This window comes from Dermochelys coriacea, chromosome 14 (genome assembly GCF_009764565.3).
Source record: "Dermochelys coriacea isolate rDerCor1 chromosome 14, rDerCor1.pri.v4, whole genome shotgun sequence".
Classification (NCBI taxonomy): Eukaryota; Metazoa; Chordata; order Testudines; family Dermochelyidae; genus Dermochelys; species Dermochelys coriacea.
This window is the reverse complement of record NC_050081.1, coordinates 23557003-23576315: the sequence shown is the minus strand read 5'-3', so window position 1 is coordinate 23576315 and position 19313 is coordinate 23557003. Positions and strand designations below refer to the sequence as shown.

At 47.4% G+C, this 19313-nt stretch overlaps 1 protein-coding gene across 2 annotated transcripts in view; it reads right to left on the bottom strand.

Annotated features, from left to right (window-relative positions):
* PIK3R5 (phosphoinositide-3-kinase regulatory subunit 5) overlaps window positions 1-19021 on the bottom strand; it is a 102069-nt gene extending 83048 nt beyond the window's left edge. The window contains exon 1 of one of the 2 annotated variants that reach the window (XM_038372200.2): window positions 18707-19021. The gene's annotated coding sequence lies outside the window, so the exon portion shown is untranslated. Of the gene's footprint in view, window positions 1-18411; window positions 18481-18706 lie in introns of those variants that run through there. The other variant, XM_038372201.2, reaches the window with a different exon arrangement.
* Window positions 19022-19313: the final 292 nt, after the last annotated feature.

Sequence of the window (19313 nt, the reverse complement as noted above, 5' to 3'; positions counted from 1 at the left end):
CTATGCATCATATATTGTCACCCAATGCCCATGAGTGCAGTTAAGATTGGCTGGAAAGCTGTTAACATCTGTTCCGAGTTCTCCAGGACTGGTGGTATGGCTACATAAGGGCACCTGCCATTCCACCACAGCCAGAACATAGCAAAGGGTAAGGATATGATGCAAGATATTTAGGGAGTAAAGGTCAAAGATGGTCCCATGCTCAGGGAGTCACCCTAGGTCTTGGGAGACCCAGGTTCAATTTCCTGCTCTGTTACACACTTTCTCTGGGAGCTCTGGCAAATCACTTAGGGTGGGATCCATAAAGGTACATAAGTCCTATTTTTAGGCAACACTGCAAACCAAACACTCCTCTCAGCTGCCGCCTAAACCTGTAGTGCCTACACTCACTCAGCACCTAAGTTTTTCCCCTCAACATACACACTACAGACTCCCTCTAGGCATCCGGGCACCCGTCTCCCAACTAAGCCCCACAGCAATTCACAAACTCAGATAGATAGGCGTTCAGCTGCCTAAGTTGCATGTGGAGGCCCCATCCAGAAGGCAGCCTGTGAGCACGGCTACCAGATCGAGCCCCTCAGACGAGTGCACGCAAAATAGATGGGGAGGATTAGGGAGGCCCCCCTTATAACCTTTAGCCTAGTGGACAGGGTACTTATCAGGCTGGAGGAGACCCTGGGTTCAAGTCCCCCCAGCACCTGAAGGGGAGAAGGGATTTAATCAGGGATCTGCCATCTCTCAGGTGAGTGCCCCAGCCATGAGGCTACAGGATAATTCTGATGTGGGGCTCCCACAAGCTCTCCTATTGAAGTTGTTCCATTTTAATTAAACAATGGCACACTTAAATATTACTTAGGCCAGAGAAAGAGTTGGAATGACTCTATAGCCTAGTGTCTGGGGAACTCAAGTGAGAGGTCCATGTTCAAATCCCTTTTCCCTCCCTCAGTCATGGGAACTTGAATGGGGGGTCTCCCACATCCTGGGTGAGTACCCTATCCACTAGGCTAAAGGTTATAAGAGAGATCTTCCTTCTTCTCCTGCAGCCCCATTTGGTTTAGGCCTTGCACGCAACTTAGGCAGCCAGACATCCATCCTCCTCCACTTCTCCACCAGTTCATGAATCACAAGCAGAGATAGACGTTTCCTGGTAGCCCAGATTTAGGCACCTATTTCCAAGAGAGGGGCAGGGCCAAGGTGGGGTCCCTCGTCAGCGTCTCTTATTGGCTGGCTTAGGCAGCTCCCTGCCCAGCATGCTGTCTTTTGTGGATTGCATTCTTAGGCTCCTATCTCTCCCAATTCATCCTACAGGGAGCCTAGGCTCCTAACTCAGCTTGGTGGATCACAGTGTTGTTCCTACGATTTTCTAGGTACCTAAAAGTTAGGTGCTGTAATGCTCAGCATTGCATCGCCTAAGTCCCTTCATGGATTCCGCCCTTAGTCTCTCGGTGCTTCAAGTCTGGATCTGCAAAAAGGGAATAACAGCACTTCTCTACTTCACAGAGGTGTTGTGAGAATAAAACACATTAAAGATTGGGAGGAGCTCCGACATTACAGTACAAGAGTGCAAGATAGATTCATGTGGTTTGGCTTTAACTTGGTTTGTTCGCAAAATTTGATTTGTGAAAAATGACAACAGAAGTCAACCTTTCCGTAGGCGGCCACAGCAGCTAGAGTTCTCCAAGGGTATCCACTGTACCTTCACTTTTGGGCAAGTGAGGCGTAAACTTTGTAAAGACGCATCCAGCTACTGTAATGAAGAGCAGTCTATAAATTGAAGAACCGGGCAAGTAGTAAGATGCATACGACATGCAGATTCCTACCATAAAAAAAAAAAAAAAAGCTTGTTCCCACTTTCATCTTAAAGAATGTGTACTTCATAATCACCCAGAGTCAATTTTTAATAGACATTTCATGGACAACTTACATTAGATGATTGACCGTGTAGCCAAAACCAAAGAGTGAGTAAATTCCAAATTAAATATGACGTTAGGTCTGATGAAAGGTTCTGAATTGACAATCCTGGTTGACAAAGTCCAACAGATACAAAACAGACAGCACGGACTTCATCTCCCCATGGGCCCCATCATAAATGTATGCCCTGGAGATACTACGTCATAGGTGAAATCCTAGCTCCACTGAACTGAATGGCAAAACTCCTGTAGATTTCAATGAGACCAGAATTTCACCCCAAATCTTCAATGGATGTAAATCAATGTAACTCAATGGAGTTACACCAGTCTACTGCTACTAAGCACTCAGCCCAGCCTCTCTAGAAAAAAAAAAAAGGGTAGTCCAATCTTTAATTCGATCCTTGACACCTCCATTGAATCTACCAGTAAGATTGCCAATGACAAGCAGGGTCTGAATCAAAAAGAGAGGCTCAATATACCCCAACCCTCTAATTCACTAAGTTCCCCAAGGGTTGTACGGGCAACAGGGTACTTCTTTGCTCTTGTTTTAAGTACCTCTCCAAGCTATTAAGACTATAACCCTGACCTCACAGAACAGCTTACATTTGCTTCTTGGTGGGAAAGTTTAGAGATAGGCAGGCGGGGTTGCACCAAAAGTTAGCGAAATGTGACCACAGCACCATTTTAGTTATTTCAGAGAAAAACCACTAGTATAAAATGGACAGAAGCGTTCGCATTGTAATTCTGTTGATTAGACTCAGTAGTCACTGAGGTTTGCTCTCGGGCTTTTAGTTCCTTTAGAAGTGGGACAGGATGCCTCCCCTAAAGACTGAACTGAAAGTCAGAGATAAAGATTTCTGTTTGCAATGCAGCTACTGAGCTGGAGGCGTCAGAAGAAAAGTGCATCCTACTCCAGTTCTGGGGACAGACTGTTCTCAGTACACCAGGTAATTCTGGGGTAACCCCCTGGCTTTAATAACAAAGGGATTTTACTTCCATGGAATAGCTCTGGGTTTGCACCAGACACCAAAAAGCAGAGACTGGCCCCTGGCGCCTTTAATAGCTGCATGGCACAGCTGATGCAAGAGGTGCTATCACAGTAGCATAAGCCTTTCCAAAGTGAACAGTCTGTGTAGCAGAGCTGGGTAGTGGTGCTGGCTCCTCACCGTGGGGTTTCTTACTTGCAGAGCTGCTCCGGGGGTCGTGGTGCCCTCCTTGCAGACAGAGCCTTTGGACTACCAGGGTATATTTTTCATTTTGGAGGAAGAAATTGGAAGGGGCCAAGAGGGGCTGGAGGGAAGGGGAAGTGGGGCTGGAACCCTATATGTGTGAAGGAAGGAATGGGGCTAGAACCCCCACATTTTGGAGGAGGGGAGCTGGAGCTGCAGGATCTATATTCTCAGCAGAGGGCCCCTAGCTACAGAACCCCCACCAGAGGAGATTAAACTGAGCCCAACCCTCAGTGTGCCGAGATCCAAATGCCAGCCAGACACAACTATCTGATAGAGACATTCCCCCCTCCCTCGAAACAACTTCTCCTTCCGACAGACCCACATGAGGACAAACAGGAGGGAGGAGAGGAAACAGCATAAGAAGGGGAGGATCTCTCCTCTCAAGGGAAGGATCCATGAAAACATCCCTGGGGAAAGGGGATGCTACAAAAGCCCAGCCCTTTGTGGGATCAGTGCTTCTCACTGGTTGCCTGGCACCCAGATGCCCAGGTGCTGGATACCGTCGGGATACCCAGTATTAAATTGATTGGGAATTGGTGCGTGACAGAACCACATGGTGGGAGCAGTGGATGAAGGGGTATCTGGCGGTGTCTAGGAAATCCTTGTACTTGTAACATGCTAGGCCAGCAATGCACTGTGTGGCACTGGTCCTGGCAGGTCGCTAGTCATCAGGGACAGGTTTTCCCTCTCATGGTGCATGCAGATGGTGGGAGGAGAAGGGGCAAATCAAGCAGTGAACAAACCAGCAAGGCATTTAACATGAGCAGGAGTGGGGAGCTGTGTATGGTTTGTGACTTTCCCCCTCTTACCCCCCTAAGACAGCTTCCCACTCTAGACTTCTGCTTTTGGTTTCGGGCATGCTCGCTCACACCCCTTAGAACAGCACAAAGCTGTTCTGAAAGCCCCTTCCACCCCCTTAAAGCGCTTTCCACCATTCATAACTAACACCACAAACGCAGGGCAGTTACAGTTTTACTGGGCCCAACCTCCCCAGCCCTCTGCCCACCCACCCGAATCACATGTTTACGCCACTCAATTCAGCTTTGCCCTCCTTTGATCTCCTCCCCCTACTCCAACTTGGCAAGTTACTACAGACGCAGAGATCACGCTGATGGGTGGAGCTTACCCACAGAGTCAATTGATAGAGCAGGTTGTGAAACACAGGAACTTACATGATGTTATCACGACGATCTAGAGAGTGTGGCATAAATCTCTCTAATTACTGAACAGATATGTTTGAATTTGCTGCAGATAAAATGAGAGCAATTTTATGGGAATACAATGAGTTAAACTCAAGCAGATCTTTTAAAAAAATCACTTTCAGAAATCTAGTGATATGTATGACTTGCCTCCTGGCTCTATAGGCCACGGAGGTCCTTGCTGCTCTCACAATTTGTCCCCACTTCTCTGTGTCAAGGCATGTTTTCCCCAGTGATGGTAATTTATGTTACAACTCTTAGGACTTGCTCAGTATTATCCCTCAGGGCCGGCCTTATGGAAAATGGTGTCCTGGGTGAACTAGTATTTTATGCCCCTCCCCCATGGGTGTGGTGCCCCCCCTCATTGCCCCTGGCACCCATGGACTCCCCAGGCTCCTCAACCCCTGTGCCCCCTTACTGCACCCCTAACTCTGGTCACCCCTCCTGCATTCCTATCCCCTGCACTGTGCCCCCTTTCCCCCTAATCCCTGCCCCCTTACAGAGGTGCTACACTATGCTCCCTGCACTCCCTTCCTGTGCCCCTAACCACTGCACTCTGCCCCCTCCACCCCTAATTCCTGCACTCCCCACCTGCACCCAACCCCCTCCCGCCTGTCCCCATTCACCCCAATCCCTGCCCCCTTCACCCCTAACCCCTACACTGTGCCCCCTGCACCCCTAACCTCTGCCCCATCCTGTGCTCCAACCCCTGCACTGTGCCCCCTTTGCCCTGAACCCCTGCACCCTCCTGTGCCCACTTGGGGAAACAAACCTAGATGCATGAAGCAGCAGGCATTGTGCTTGTTCACCCTCTCCAATGCTGCTCCTCCAAGTCTCCACTAGGGGCTGTGAGGGAGTGGGGAGTGAGGAGCCACATCAGGGCTCCTTGCATCCCAGTCACTTTCCCCACCTTGGCTGCGTAAGGGGAGGGTAGAGAGCAGCAGCTCCTGATGCTCGCCTCACAGCACAGCCCAGGTCGGGAAAGTGATCTGAATGCACGGAGATGCTTGGTATTACTGCTTGATCCCCTCCTCACAGCCCCCTGGGAGGGGCACATAGGAACATCGGGGGGAGCGGTATCTGCAGACAACCTCCCCACAATTAACTAAGCAGCATGAATGATGAGATTTCACAGAGAGCAGGTCTAGCTTTAGATGCCAGCAGCAAGAACATAAGAACAGCCATACTGGATCAGACCAAAGGTCTCTCTAGCCCAGTGTCCTGTCTTCCGACAGTGGCTAATGCCAGGTGCCCCAGAGGGAATGAACAGAACAGGCAATCATCAAGTGATCCATCCCCTGTTGTCCATTCCCAGCTTCTGGCAAACAGAGGCTAGGGACACAACTCCTGCCCATCCTGGCTAACAGCCATTGATGGACCTGTCCTCCAAGAATTTATCTAGTTCTTTTTTTAACCCTGTTATAGTCTTGGCCTTCACAACATCCTCTGGCAAAGAGTTCTACAGGCTGACTGTGTGTTGTGTGAAGAAGTACTTCCTTTTGTTTGTTTTAAACCTGCTGCCTATTAATTTCATTTGGTGACCCCTAGTTCTTGTATTATGACAAGGAGTAAATAACACTTCCTTCTTTACTTTCTCCACACCAGTCATGATTTTATAGCCCTCTATCATATCCCCCCTTAGTCTCTTTTCCAAGCTGAAAAGTCCCAGTCTTATTAATCTCCCCTTATACAAAAGCCGTTCTAAACCCCTAATCATTTTTGTTGCCCTTTTCTGACCCTTTTCCAATATATCTTTTTTGAGATGGGGCGACCACATCTGCACGCAGACTTTGAGGAATCAGCACAATGTGGTACTGACAGAACAGAACTGTTTGCAGAATGGTTGGAAAGGAGATGTGCAAACTATCACTTCCTCCAGGCTTATTTTTAAAATATCTTTCTTGGTATTAGCACTGTCACAGGGCAAGCTCTATTTTTGTTTTTGATGTACAGAAAGATAGGGGGGAATTCCACTCCCAACCCCTCTAAAATGACCAAGGAGGATTTTGATCATGCTGAGAAATAATGTTGCTAATTTTCCCCCACCAAGTTATCTCCAGCACAGAGTGCAACAAATCTGTACTTTGCCCACCAGACCAAATCCTCCTCCAAGACTCTCCTCCGCGTAAACTATCCTACATAGAAGCATAGAAATGTTGGGCTGGAAGGAACTTGGAGGGGTCATCTAGTCCAGCAGTTCTCAACCGGGGGTCCACAGTCCCCAGCTGGTTTCAGGCAGAAAAATCAGAGCCCTGAACCCCCTGAGGCTCCTCTGCCAGGCCGTGGAGCTTTTAAAGCATGATGGGGGGGGGCACCTCAGGGGAAAAAAAAGGTTGAGAACCCCTGCTTTAGTCCATCCACCTGCACTGAAGCAAGAACATGTATATCTAGAGCATCCCTGACAGGTGTTTGTCCAGCCTGTTCTTAAAAACCTCTAATGACGGGGGTTCCACAAACTCCCTCAGAGCCTATTCCAGAGCTTAGCAACCCTTAGAGCTAGACAGTTTTTCCTAATATTTAACCAAAATCTTCCTTGCTGCAGATTAAACCCCTTACTTCTTCTCCTACCTTCTGTGGACATAGAGAACATCATCCTCTTTATAACAGCCCAGAACATATTTGAAGACTGTTTTCAGGTTCCCCCCTCAGTCTTCTTTTCTCAAGACTAAACATGCCCAGTTGTTTTAACTTTTCCTCAGAGGTCAGGGTTTCTAAACCTTATCATTTTTTGTTGCTCTCCCCTGGACTCTCTTCAATTTGTCCTCATCTTTCCTAAAGTGTGTGCCCAATACTGGATACAGTACTCCAGCTAAGCCCTCACTAGTGCCAAGCAGAGGGGGACAATTACCTCCCATGTCTTACATACGACACACCTGTGAATATACCCCAGAACATTAGCTTTTTTCGCAACTGCATCATACCATAATACATTTGTGATCCACTATAACCTCCAGATCCTCTTCAGCAGTACTACTCCATCCAGCCAGTTATTCCCCATTTTGTATTTGGGGACTTGAATTTTCCTTCCTACATGTAGTTCTTTGCACTTCCTAAAAGTAGTATTTTGCATTTGTCTTTATTGAATTTTTTCTTGTTCATTTCAAGCCAACTCTCCAATATATCCAGCCTGTTTTGAATTCTAATCTTGTCCTCCAATGAGCTTCCAACCCCTCCCAGCTTGGTGTCATCCATACATTTTATAAGTAGAAATGAAAATATTGAGCCCAGGACTGACCCCTGTTGGACCTCACAAGGTACACCCTCCCTGTTTGACAGCAAACTATTGATAACTACTCCTTAAGTTTTTTTCAACTAGTGTTGCTCCCACATTACAGTAATTTCACCTAGATCACATTTCCCTTGTTTGCTTATGAGAATGTCAGGTGGGACTGTGTCAAAAGCCTTACTGAACATCAAGATATGTCACATGCTAATCTCCCAGACAGGCAACGCAGAGCAGTCTTCAAATGGCAGATGCACTCACTGTTTATAAAAACAAAAACAAAAAACCATGCATCTTGTCAGAAACCAGCTAAATGCAGAATGGACATATGTTCTTCTCCCCAGCTCTGTATTCGAGTTATCATTTCTAGGAAAAAGGTATTCCCTCCCCTGTTACTTTATTAGAGGATTCCTTCCAACTGTTACAAGTGTCAAAAATTTAGGGCAGTCAGAAAAAGACATCTCAGCTCTTTAGATTGATTCATAGCATAGACGTGACATTCTAACATCTTAATATGGAGATCTATTAGTCTCTGAAATAAGTTCCCAGAGGAAACTATGGAAGCCCTATTGCTCAAGAAATTTAAAAGCTATGACCTAACAGGACTCATCTATGGTTACTTAAAAGTTACTACTATATTTTGGGAATTCTTCTTTCTGAAGTGCAGCTCTACTCTGAAAATTAACTTTCTAAAAACAACATCCTGGTGCTCCTCGTTTCTCATTGCCCAGTAATTCTAGATCAACTGTGCTCAATTTACAAATCAAAAGATGTTTTAACTGTCAGTCCTGCAGATTAAACCTAGGATCTGAGATTCAAGCTGATTTCTTCCTTTCTCAAGCATCTTCACCGGTAATAAAAAGTCACATAGTATAAGATGTGTCCTTGGCAACACCTGTCCTCACAAAGATTGCTCTCAGTAATACCTGAGCAGTCCCACTGCCTTTTATGAAGTTGCACAGGTATAACTGAACTCAGTAACCATCCTATTGAACACAATCCAGTTCACTCCACCATTGCTTTGTGTGATATGCCAGGCTAACTGGGGAGGGCGGCAGCTTGTTTTCCTCACAGCAGAATTGACTCCAAACACAAACACGTATCTGACTCGATGATTACGTAAAGGTCAGTACATAGTCACTTTTCAGAGAGAAAATGCACTTGTTCCTGGTATCAATTACAAAAAAAGAAACCCACCTCGGCCTTTATCATAACAGTGAAGCTTAGTTTCATTTGGCATGATACTCTCAACTACAACTTCAGTATCAAGTCTGAGGAAGATTTAACTTGAGATAGCGTTGGGGTTTGACAGTTTCACTGGTGGGATTAAGCATTCCATCACTGGCATGCAATGGAAACTCCACCATTGCTATTCACAGGGCAGAGGAAAGGGAAGAATTGTTAAGGAAGTTATAAAGCACCCTAATTGAATTGGCCCTGTCAACACTGGTTCTCCACTTGTGAGGTAACTTCCTTCTCTTCATGTGCCAATATATTTACGTCTGCATCTGTAATTTTCACTCCATGCATCTGAAGAAGTGGGGTTTTTACCCATGAAAGCTTATGCTCAAACAAATCTGTTAATCTTTAAGGTGCCACCAGACTCCTTGTTGTTTTTGTGGATACAGACTAACACTGCTACCCCCTGATATAAAGCACCTGGACACTTTTGTAATACCTAGCTTCTTATCCTGCTAAAGCAACACTCCCTCACCTGGGGAGCATGAGCAGCGGGGATGGGGAACACTGCAGGACCCTGAGCCTGCCCCAGACCTACTGGGAAAATGTTTAAAAGTGACCCAAACCCATTCATGGAGTCTAAATCCAGAAGCACTACCCAAAGAGTCTAAGGGACCACTGCAATCATCTAGCCTGAGCTCCTGTTTAAACACAGGCAACAGAACTTCTCTGAAATAACTCTTGTTCGAACTAGAGCCTATCCTGAAGGCACAGGACAATTACTGGCATTTGAAAAGGCTTGTCGGGGATTTGAACCCAGAACCGCTCTCAAATACTGGGTAAGAATTATATGCCTATACCAACAAGCTACTCATTGGTGGTAGGTGAAGCTTCCCCTAGGGAAGGCTAGCTCCCTGCCCCACCTCTTCTGACCTCATCTCCACCCCCTGTCCCCTCCCCACTTGCCGTGTCCCACCACAAGACACCCCTCCCACACTCGCCTGGTCCCTCCTCGCCTGCCTGGTCTCTCCTCACCCCCCCCCAGCTACCGTGAGACCCCTCTCCCACCCACCTCCTCACTCCCCCGCCAGACACCCCCATCCACCACTGGCTCGCTGCATCCCTCTTCACACACCCTGCCCCAGAGGGGGAAAGGAGGAATGCAGCAGTGATCTCTGGGCAGGAGGGGTGATGTAGTGGAGGAAAAGTTACCAGGCAGGCAGGCAGCAGAAGCGGGCGCTGGGGGACTTGTGGAAGGGGCAGAGCACGGAGGGAAAGAGGCATGGCCACCACGGCCCAGGTGTTTGGTGGCGGTTGCACCAGGGAAGGCTTAGCCTTCCCTGTTCTATTATAACCCACTGCCCATGAAGCTACTTCCCATGATGGCCTCAAAACATCCAGCCCAGAAGCAGCTCCCCTAGGGGACAGGCTCAGAAAGCAAGCTCCCCTGGATCAAGCTTTGCTTCCCTGCACTTGTGGCACTGTGCCCAGCCACATGCCCAAGTTCTGCCCAGCCTCAAGGAGTCATGAATGGATACCCACAGCAGCCACAAAGGAAAGATAAAAGGAGAGGGCAGAAGAAAGGACACATGGCAACAGCTCCACCAGGACACAGCATTAAGGGAAAACCAGAGTTTTAACCTGTGAAAGGTACATGTGGATGGTCCCATCATGTAGGTTTTGTACCAGGAATAAGTGAACACAGTGATACTGCAATACCATGTAATCATCCCCCTCCCATTATTTCACTGCTCCACTGGCCATCCGGCTTCATTTCTCTCTCCAAAGTGCTCCTATCTTAAAAGCCCCAGAGACTTTGCACATAAAAAGATAACATGGTAAGTCATTTCCCTTCCTGTCAATTGGCTGTACTGTTCGCATTATGGTAGCAGCTCGAGACCCAGTTGAGATCAGGGCCCCATTGTGCCAGGTGCTGTACATATGTATAATAAGAGACATTCCCTGTCCCAAAGAGACTACAGCCTAAAAGGACAAGACAGACAAGGAGGTCAGATGGTAAAAAATAGAGGACAGTTAAATGATTTGCCCAACATCCCATAGTGGGGTGGGGAATAGAACCTATGTCTCCCATGTGCCAGTCCAGTGCTCTACCCACTACTCTGCATTGCCTCTTTTTGGTAAATTCCATGTATGAATATGGAGTGATGACTTTGCCCAATATAGTTATTTTTAAAAACTAGCTTACACATGCAATTTGTGTCTGCTTAAGTTTTCTAGTGGTGAAACAAAGACACTGCAGGACAGAAGGGTCAGGAAAAAACCCCAGCCCTAATGTTCCTGAATGTTGTTTTTTGTTCTTTAACTCCTAAGGTACTAAACAGATTTGGTTAAAACTGAACAGAAAAACAAAAACAAACAAAAAAAAAACAAATTAAATCTTTACCCTAAGGCCCTGTTTCTAAAATTCCCTTTGCGTAAATATTTCTCACTGAGAGGGAGCCCTAATTGGTAATACGGACACTGTTTCAGCTGCTGCTATCATTGTTCTCAATCATTTAGAATTGCTCCCAGCAAGGTTAAACTGAGCGGTACTGAAAGCCATGTCAAAAGCCGAAACCTCATCTATGCTAGGGTTCCTATCACTACTGACCTTTGGCTAAGCCACTGTTAGCAACAGAGAGACATTTTTCAAAAGTTCTCCTAGCACAGACAGACCCTGAGAGTAAATGGTGATTCTGATCCACATTTGTTTTCATGGCTGACAAAGGGGTTTAAACCCAATTTCTCCTGAAAATTGCATGCAACTGCAACTATTAATCTGACAGCAACACCTCTACAGTCTACAGCTGAAGACCACTCCACCTTCTGACCTGGAGATGGGCTAGGGTTAGCATGGTCTTGCTAATTTCTAAAGATGGGATGGGTTTTAATGTCCAACATCCATCCAGTTACCCACCCATGCAAGCCAACGTCAACCAGGGCTCCACAATACCAAAAGAATCAAGGAATTCTCTGGTTTCAGAGTAGCAGCCGTGTTAGTCTGTATTCGCAAAAAGAAAAGGAGTACTTGTGGCACCTTAGAGACTAACAAATTTATTAGAGCATAAGCTTTCATGAGCTACAGCTCACTTCATCGGATGCATTTACTCTGTGTCTCACCTTCAGCATTCTCTGGAACAAGAGAGTACAAGAATAAAAAGAGTCTATACAAGCCCAGGTCTGCTTTTTTGATTGTACATCATCATAATACAAGGAGCGGCTAGGGAATGAAACATATTTATCCACCAAAGGTCCAGTCCTGCAATGTGTTCTAGATGAGCAGATCCCAGCACACACCTGAAGAGAGGAAGGATGTCCCAGGGTGCTAGGACTTGCCAGACCTGGGTTCAATTCCCTCTTCTGTTACAGGCTTCCTGCGTGACCTGGCCAAGCCACTTCGGTTCTGTCTCCACTGGAGTTAGAGGTGTGACTGCAGCACATGTAGACATACCCAGGCTACCTTTGATCTAGCTAGCTCAAGTAACAACAGCAGTGAAGCTGTAGCAACATGAGCCAGCTGCTTGAGTAAACACCCAGAGTCCTGGATGGGCTTATGCAGCCCATGCTGCCGCAGCTTCCTTGCTATGGTCAGTGGAGCTAGCTAGAGCCAAACTGGCTCAGGTGCACGCACGTGTGCTGCAGTCACACCTCTGATCGCAGCATAGAGATACCCTTAAGTCTCTCTTTTGCCAAAGTCCCTCATCTGTACAGCAGGGATAACAGCATTTCCCTATCTCACAGGGGTGATGGGAGGCTGAATAGGCTCACTAAATAGTTCATTGCAGGGGAAGAATTTTAGAGACTGAGATGTTACCTATTCTCGCAATCACCACCAGCACTCCCAAAACTTTTATAAAAGGTACTTTATTTAAAGGGTACCACCTACTCCAAACAGATATCAATAGTTAGTGAGCCCACTATGTTCTACTAAAAAAACCTCAGCCAGAGCTGCCGTGTGTCTGAGTAATTGGGCCCCGCATGCTGTGTTCAACGAGTTATTTGGAGCCCACTGTGCCTCTGTGGTTTCTTCAGACTACTGTTTCTTTTGCCTTTCACCCAGCAACAACAGCGACCCAGACTGGATCCACCTTAAAATGAATCTAACCTGGTAGAGAATCTCCTATGGACTCTCAAGTGTCTCAGCAGCAATTTAAGCCCGATCTTTCAACTGGATCTATGTGGCCAGAGCCAAGGAGAGCCCTACATATGTCTAGAGCATTCTGTGGGGGGTCCATTTGCACAGATCCAATGCAGGACGGCAGCCTCATTGTGATAAAAAGGCAAGATTTATAGTGCTATAATATGTTCAATCGGAATTGCAGTCCTATCTTAACCCAAGAACTGCAACTTCATTACCTAAATAGATCATGCTCCCTTTTGTATTAAGAAGCTCAGTCTTCCTCAGTTCACACTGAGCCATAATATGCCAAGTTTAGCAACACAAAAGCACTGCTAGTGAAGAAACACATGTGCAGGTTCACTTATACAGATTGCCAGAAACAATGAGAAAAAGGAAATGCCACCTGAAAGGATGAGAACTTGTTTGTGGCATAGCCTCTGACTCAAGGATATGGTTTAAATAGACACACCAACAGTGCCTGAAGGAATAGGTTAAGGGATGTACAAACTCATAAAGATACCAGTTAGAAAGAAAGAACTTTGGGAGAAGCATGTTTGATCAAAAAATAAAACTAAAAAAAAAAGATACAGAAAACTGGAAGTTACATCCTTCCTAATACAAGGACAGCTGAGAACTGTGTCAAACAGACAGCAGTATTTCAACAGAGCTTGCCCTTTGTGGATCTACAGTGAGGACAGCCTATAAGTAATTAGCCAAGTAACATATGCCGTTTTCTTATTTAACTCAAAAATAAGACATATGCTCACATTAGTGGCAAAAATACATGTGTTCTGCTTTTACCCCTTGTTCCCCTACAGAACCAGCACAACTGGGAAAGAAAGACCATGCTGGAGTTTATTCCTTCTTGTGCATAAATTGATCATCCCTGTAACTGGAGGTTAGCTAACCAATTAGTTACAGGTTTCAGAGTAGCAGCCGTGTTAGTCTGTATTCGCAAAAAGAAAGGAGTACTTGTGGCACCTTAGAGACAAATAAATTTGTTAGTCTCTAAGGTGCCACAAGTACTCCTTTTCTTTTTGCAATTAGTTACAGGTGTGCATGCAATGCAAACAATGAGGTTGCACAACTGTCCCAGAGAAGAATTTGAATCTTTATTACAGGTCATGAGGCATGAAAGGCAGAACCCAGCTTAACTCTCAGATTCTGGGAGAGATTTCGGGGCTGTCATTTAGATAAGCCACCTTTCTTGAAAATGTAGCACACTGGGCACAGAAACAATCAAGACACAGACATGACCGTCCATTTTTTACAAAACCACTTTTCACAGCGGTACTGCATCAATTTCACACATGAAAGCTTCAGCTACAGTTCTCATAAATATATTTTAAAAGTCAACCATGCTTTTGCCTGTAGAATCTCTACGGGGAGATCATTGAGAGATGGTGATATTAATGATAGGGATCATCTTACTGCAAATGTAAGCTGCCTTTTAAATGGCAAAGCCTGAAATCAAAGACTAACAACCTAGGAGTTCACGTAGTCCAAAAAACATGTGTTATAACCACTGCTTGCCAAACAGGACACAATTAGTAGGAAAACAAAGTGTTTATCTGCAAGCTTCCAAGAGGGTATTAGAAACAATGAAGAGGAAATACAAAATTAACACTACAGAGGCGCAATTGGCAGCGCCCTGCAAGAGCCTGTTCTTCCCCATGAGGCTCCCTATTCAGTAGCTTTCATTAAGAAAATTGCATCTCCGAAGCATTCCTGCCAGCGTCCTTATTTCCTAATGAAGGCTTGCCAAAGAACTGTGTCTTTTAGCTACTGCACAGCGTACGTTCCATGTTCATCGCTTACTAGCTGCTCAAACCTTTGCAATTAAAACACCCGAGGAGTCCCATGGAAGCATCATTAGAGAGACAAGTTCTCATGCTGGGTTAATTGGCAGGCAAAGACAAGATCATCAAAACACAAAAGCCCCCTTTTGGTGTCTATAACGGGAAGCAAGTTTGGAAACTGCATTTGCTCTCCTCCCTCCTCCCCAGAAGGACAATAAAAATGGATTTTTCCCCACCAACTAGGCCTGCGACCAGGAGAGGGAAGGTCGCGTCCATCCTACTGGGACACCTCACAGAGGGGGCAACAGCACAGCACGATGATGACACCAAGCTGCCCGTGCAACAGCCCTTGTGTATCTTTAAGCATTTCACTATTGCATGGCATACACAGTACACAAGGCAAGAATGCTACTGCTAACTACTGCCCATTCACCTGAGCAGCAGCTCAGTGGGCAATGCAGAAGCATGCTGACCAAAAACTCATAGCCCTGCAGCAACCATGAAGCGCATGTTATTCTGTGTGGTTTCAGGAAGTAGCTAGTAGAGCAGCCTGGTGATTCTAGAGCTAACTCATCACACTTACATACATTTAAGAGCCCCAGGCCCAGCCCCCTCAGTCACTGGGCTGGTAAAGGATGCTAGGGCTGCAAAGAGAGTTTTCTCAGTTCCTGGATGGGGAAGGAGCGCCGCACATCAAGCTAAGAGTGGCATTGATGGACTCTGTTTGGAAATGGAAGATCACCACCATCCAGGGCCTCCTGAGGAAGGGGAGAGGTAATCTTCTTTAAGAGAGAAGAAAAAGCAGGAGATCAGCGACCGTATCAATGAGCAGTACTATTTCCCAGAACCATCAGGATGAAATTTCCAACCCTGAAATCTCCCCAGCTAAACAGCTCTGTAAACCACACAACTGGGCATCAACTTTTCAGCTAGTGATGAAAAACACACATCGACCCTTGGAGCGAAGCCAGTGGGGGAGCCCCTGTTTCTATAGGAACCTGATCCAATCCTCACACCTATTCCAGATAATGGAAATACAGAGCTCTGAAGCATTTAAAGAGGACCAGAGCTTAAAAGTCAACAGAATCTACACTGTTCCAGGCACAAACTTGAAAATGCTCTTGCAGGGCTTGCCCCAATATGCCTTACACATCGTTCCACGTCTGGGAATCCACTTGAAAGTTTACAAGGAAAACCCCAAGACATAAATTATTCACCCCACACATTAGGGGCAGGTAAATGTCACTTTATTAAATAAATATAGAAGTTGAAACCTAGCCCCACTTGATCTGTGGTTGTAGCATAGAAAAGCTCGCAAGTACTCCTGTCACTGAGCTGACACAACGACAAAGATGACCCAGTCTTGTCTATGCTAGTGTCCATAGTGTTTCTTCCACTAGCGGAGCTACACCCAGTGGTGCAATTACAGCTACAGAGTTTGCTAGTTTATTCAAAGCCGCAAGCACTCCTCTGCAGTTGTTAAAGCCAGGCTCTTCTGAGAGCAGAATGTGGTAATTTTCCTCTGACGCTTTCATCTAGATTCAGTTCTTCTTTTTCATCACATAACATGAATTTTTATTTATAAAGTTAAGTAGAAGAAGTCACAACATAGTTTCGTTTTGCTTCTGTCCCTGCCTCCCATGTAGCCTCTCGTTTTGGTTGTTTGCTAAGAACTTCAGGACCCTGCTCCAACATGTTTGCTGTCCCCTCCCATCACATCAGGGATGTCCAAACTTTGCCCAACTGACAAGCTGCATTGGCATCTCACCAGGAGCCCAAAGGCTGCATCAAGTTTACATGAAGTGACGCAGATAGCAGCTGCCTTCATCTTTAATTCACAGGCACAATTCATGGAGGCTGTGTAGCCAGGCATACAAAGGGGCCTGAACACTTGGACCAAGATGGAGCATTGCATGCTTGGACTTGTTGTGATTCCACACCACTTCTCCTCCGTCATAAAGAGCAGGGCACCTATGGATTATATAGCACAGATCCAGGAGCTATACTTATCGAGCTGGCTGTAATTTGAGCACTCCTGGGTGGGGGGGGGGGCGGCGAGGAGTAGAGAGGCTTCTGCCCAGTGGGAAGGGGAGTCTAGGTGGCTTCAGCCCCACAGGAGGCACCTGCCAGGGCTCGGGGCTTCAGAAGCTCTGAGCCCTGGCAGGTGTGCCTAGCTCTCAAACTTCTGAAGATCATCATATGTGGCCAGAAGGCGCCAAATATAAATCTCCTTTATATTTTTACCTTTTATCCTCCTCCCTTCCAAATTTCTCATTACAAACTCTGATCTGAAATTCACACATCTGCTTCGTGCTCTGGAATTGTTAGTATTCAAATTTCTGCACCAGTTTTCAGAGCCACCTCAGTATTATTATAAAAATGTGAAAGACTGAAATAGTGTCTTTTCCCCAAAAAAATGTTTTTTTTAAATGGCATTTTTCATTTTCCTAAATAGAACCTTGCAGAATATACATCAAGCATATTATTTAAAAAACTCACTAGTGAACAATAACACTGTTGCTGCTTAGCACTACCAGAGATACATGACACAGCAATGCAGGCATCCCCAGCTTTCATCTCTCACTGTTGCACCATGACTGCTGGTAGTGACAGTGGGACACAATGCTACAGACAATCAGCCAGTGAAGCTGAACAAGTGCTAGTAATAGTGTGCAATTTGAACAAACGAAGTGAGCTGTAGCTCACGAAAGCTTATGCGAGCTGTAGCTCACGAAAGCTTATGCTCTAATAAATTTGTTAGTCTCTAAGGTGCCACAAGTACTCCTTTTCTTTATACTAGTGGGGATAAAGCCTGAGAGACTGTTTCTGTACATCTCGTACGCTGCAGCTAGTTCAATCAACTGAGTCTTTTCCCTCTTATAACATCGGCATTAAGCCTTTCTCGGAGGTGGTCAGGACAAGCAAGAACAAAACGGGCACTAGCCTGGATCCAAGCTCCAGCCAGTTGCAGCTGTATAGCAAAGTGATCCTTGCAGTGAAGTTTAACTAGGGATGGGAGATTGACGCACTAAAGGAGAGTGGCTCATTGGTCTCCATTCGATTGGTGGAATTCCTGCCATAGAGAAAGGTGAAGCGACAGTGCCCAGATTTACACTAGATTGGATGAAGCTCCTCAGGGAACAATCCCATGCTGAGAACAACGTGGATGTAAAAGACCTGGTGGGTCTTGTCTGCTTCTAGACTCTACGTTCCTAGGAGTATGATTTACTCCTGTGTCCATCTGGGCAGAGTCCAGAACCACATTCCATTCCCTATCTGGCGTTTTTGGATGGATTCTGTTTCCACGTTAGTGCCTACCCCCATCTCCTCCCGATCCCTGCTGCTATGGAGGAGAAGGCGGCTCCCCTCTGACAAATCACACATGGATTAGGACTGATCAAAAGCATGTGGTCCCAAATCCTCTCCAATTATTTCCAGGGCTCCGGGCCTAGGAGAGCCAGTGCATTCAATCCTGCCATAACAGGCCACTGTTTAACATCCTCCTGCAGTGGGGGGAGCAGGTCACCGCTTGCTCTCCCACCTGGGGCAGCAGAGACAGAGGCTCAGAAATCCAGCCACTGCAATGACAGGCTGGAGAGCCCCTGGAATTTCCCCGCCCGCCTGCAGGGCTGAGCTGGGACATCCCCCCCCAAACCGGGTCCCACACCTGGGATGGCCCATAAACAGCCCAGGAACTTTTCACGCCCACCCAGGCTCGGGTAGAAAAACAAGCTTCAGAAATGACTCACCTCCGTATCTCACCACCCGCGGCCTTTCCCCATCGCTCCTGTCAACAGGCGAGATCTCACCCAGCCTGGGAGTCTGACCCCACCCCACGCAGGGCGCCCTTGGCCCGGCTGCAGGGTGCTACCAGGGTCGGGGGAGGGCAGCACCCACCCGCACCCTGGCGGAGGGGAAATGCCCGGGCAGGGGAAGCTGCTGCCTCCCCGCTCGGGGTCCCCCTCCCCCCGGCAGCCCGGCTCGGCCAGCCCGGCCTCCGATCGCCCCCCGGCGTCCAGCCCCAGCCGGGCTCCGCTCACCCACCTGCAGGGCAGCTTCCGCCGGGGCTCACTGCCCATCCTGCGTCCCGCGGCAGCGCTACAGCCCGCGGCGCCGGGCAGGGTCTCCGCAGCGAGCCGCTTCCATGGCCGGGATGGAGCCGAGGCAACCTACCGCCGCCGGGCTGCACCAGCGAGGGACCGGGACGGGGCGGGGCGGCCTGGGGGCGGGGCTGAGCGGCTGCCTCTGCCCTGGAGCGCGGCCGAGCCCGGACCGGCCCTGCACGGCACGGGGCGTCATGGGGCCAGCGCTGGGGAAAGAGACCACCCGTGTCTGTCTGTCGGTCCCCAGACACATCTGTCCTCATGCACACCGCTCTGCCTGTCTGTCTGTCCCCAGACACACTGGTCTGTCTGTCTGTCCCCAGACACCTCTAGCTGTCTGTCCTCAGACACACTGGTCTGTCTGTCCCCAGACACATCTGTCCTCATGCACACCGCTCTGCCTGTCTGTCTGTCCCCAGACACACTGGTCTGTCTGTCCTCATACACACCTCTCTGTCTGTCTGTCCCCAGACACCTCTAGCTGTCTGTCCTCAGACACACCTCTCTGTCGGTCCACACACACATCTGTCTGTCCTCATACCGCTCCT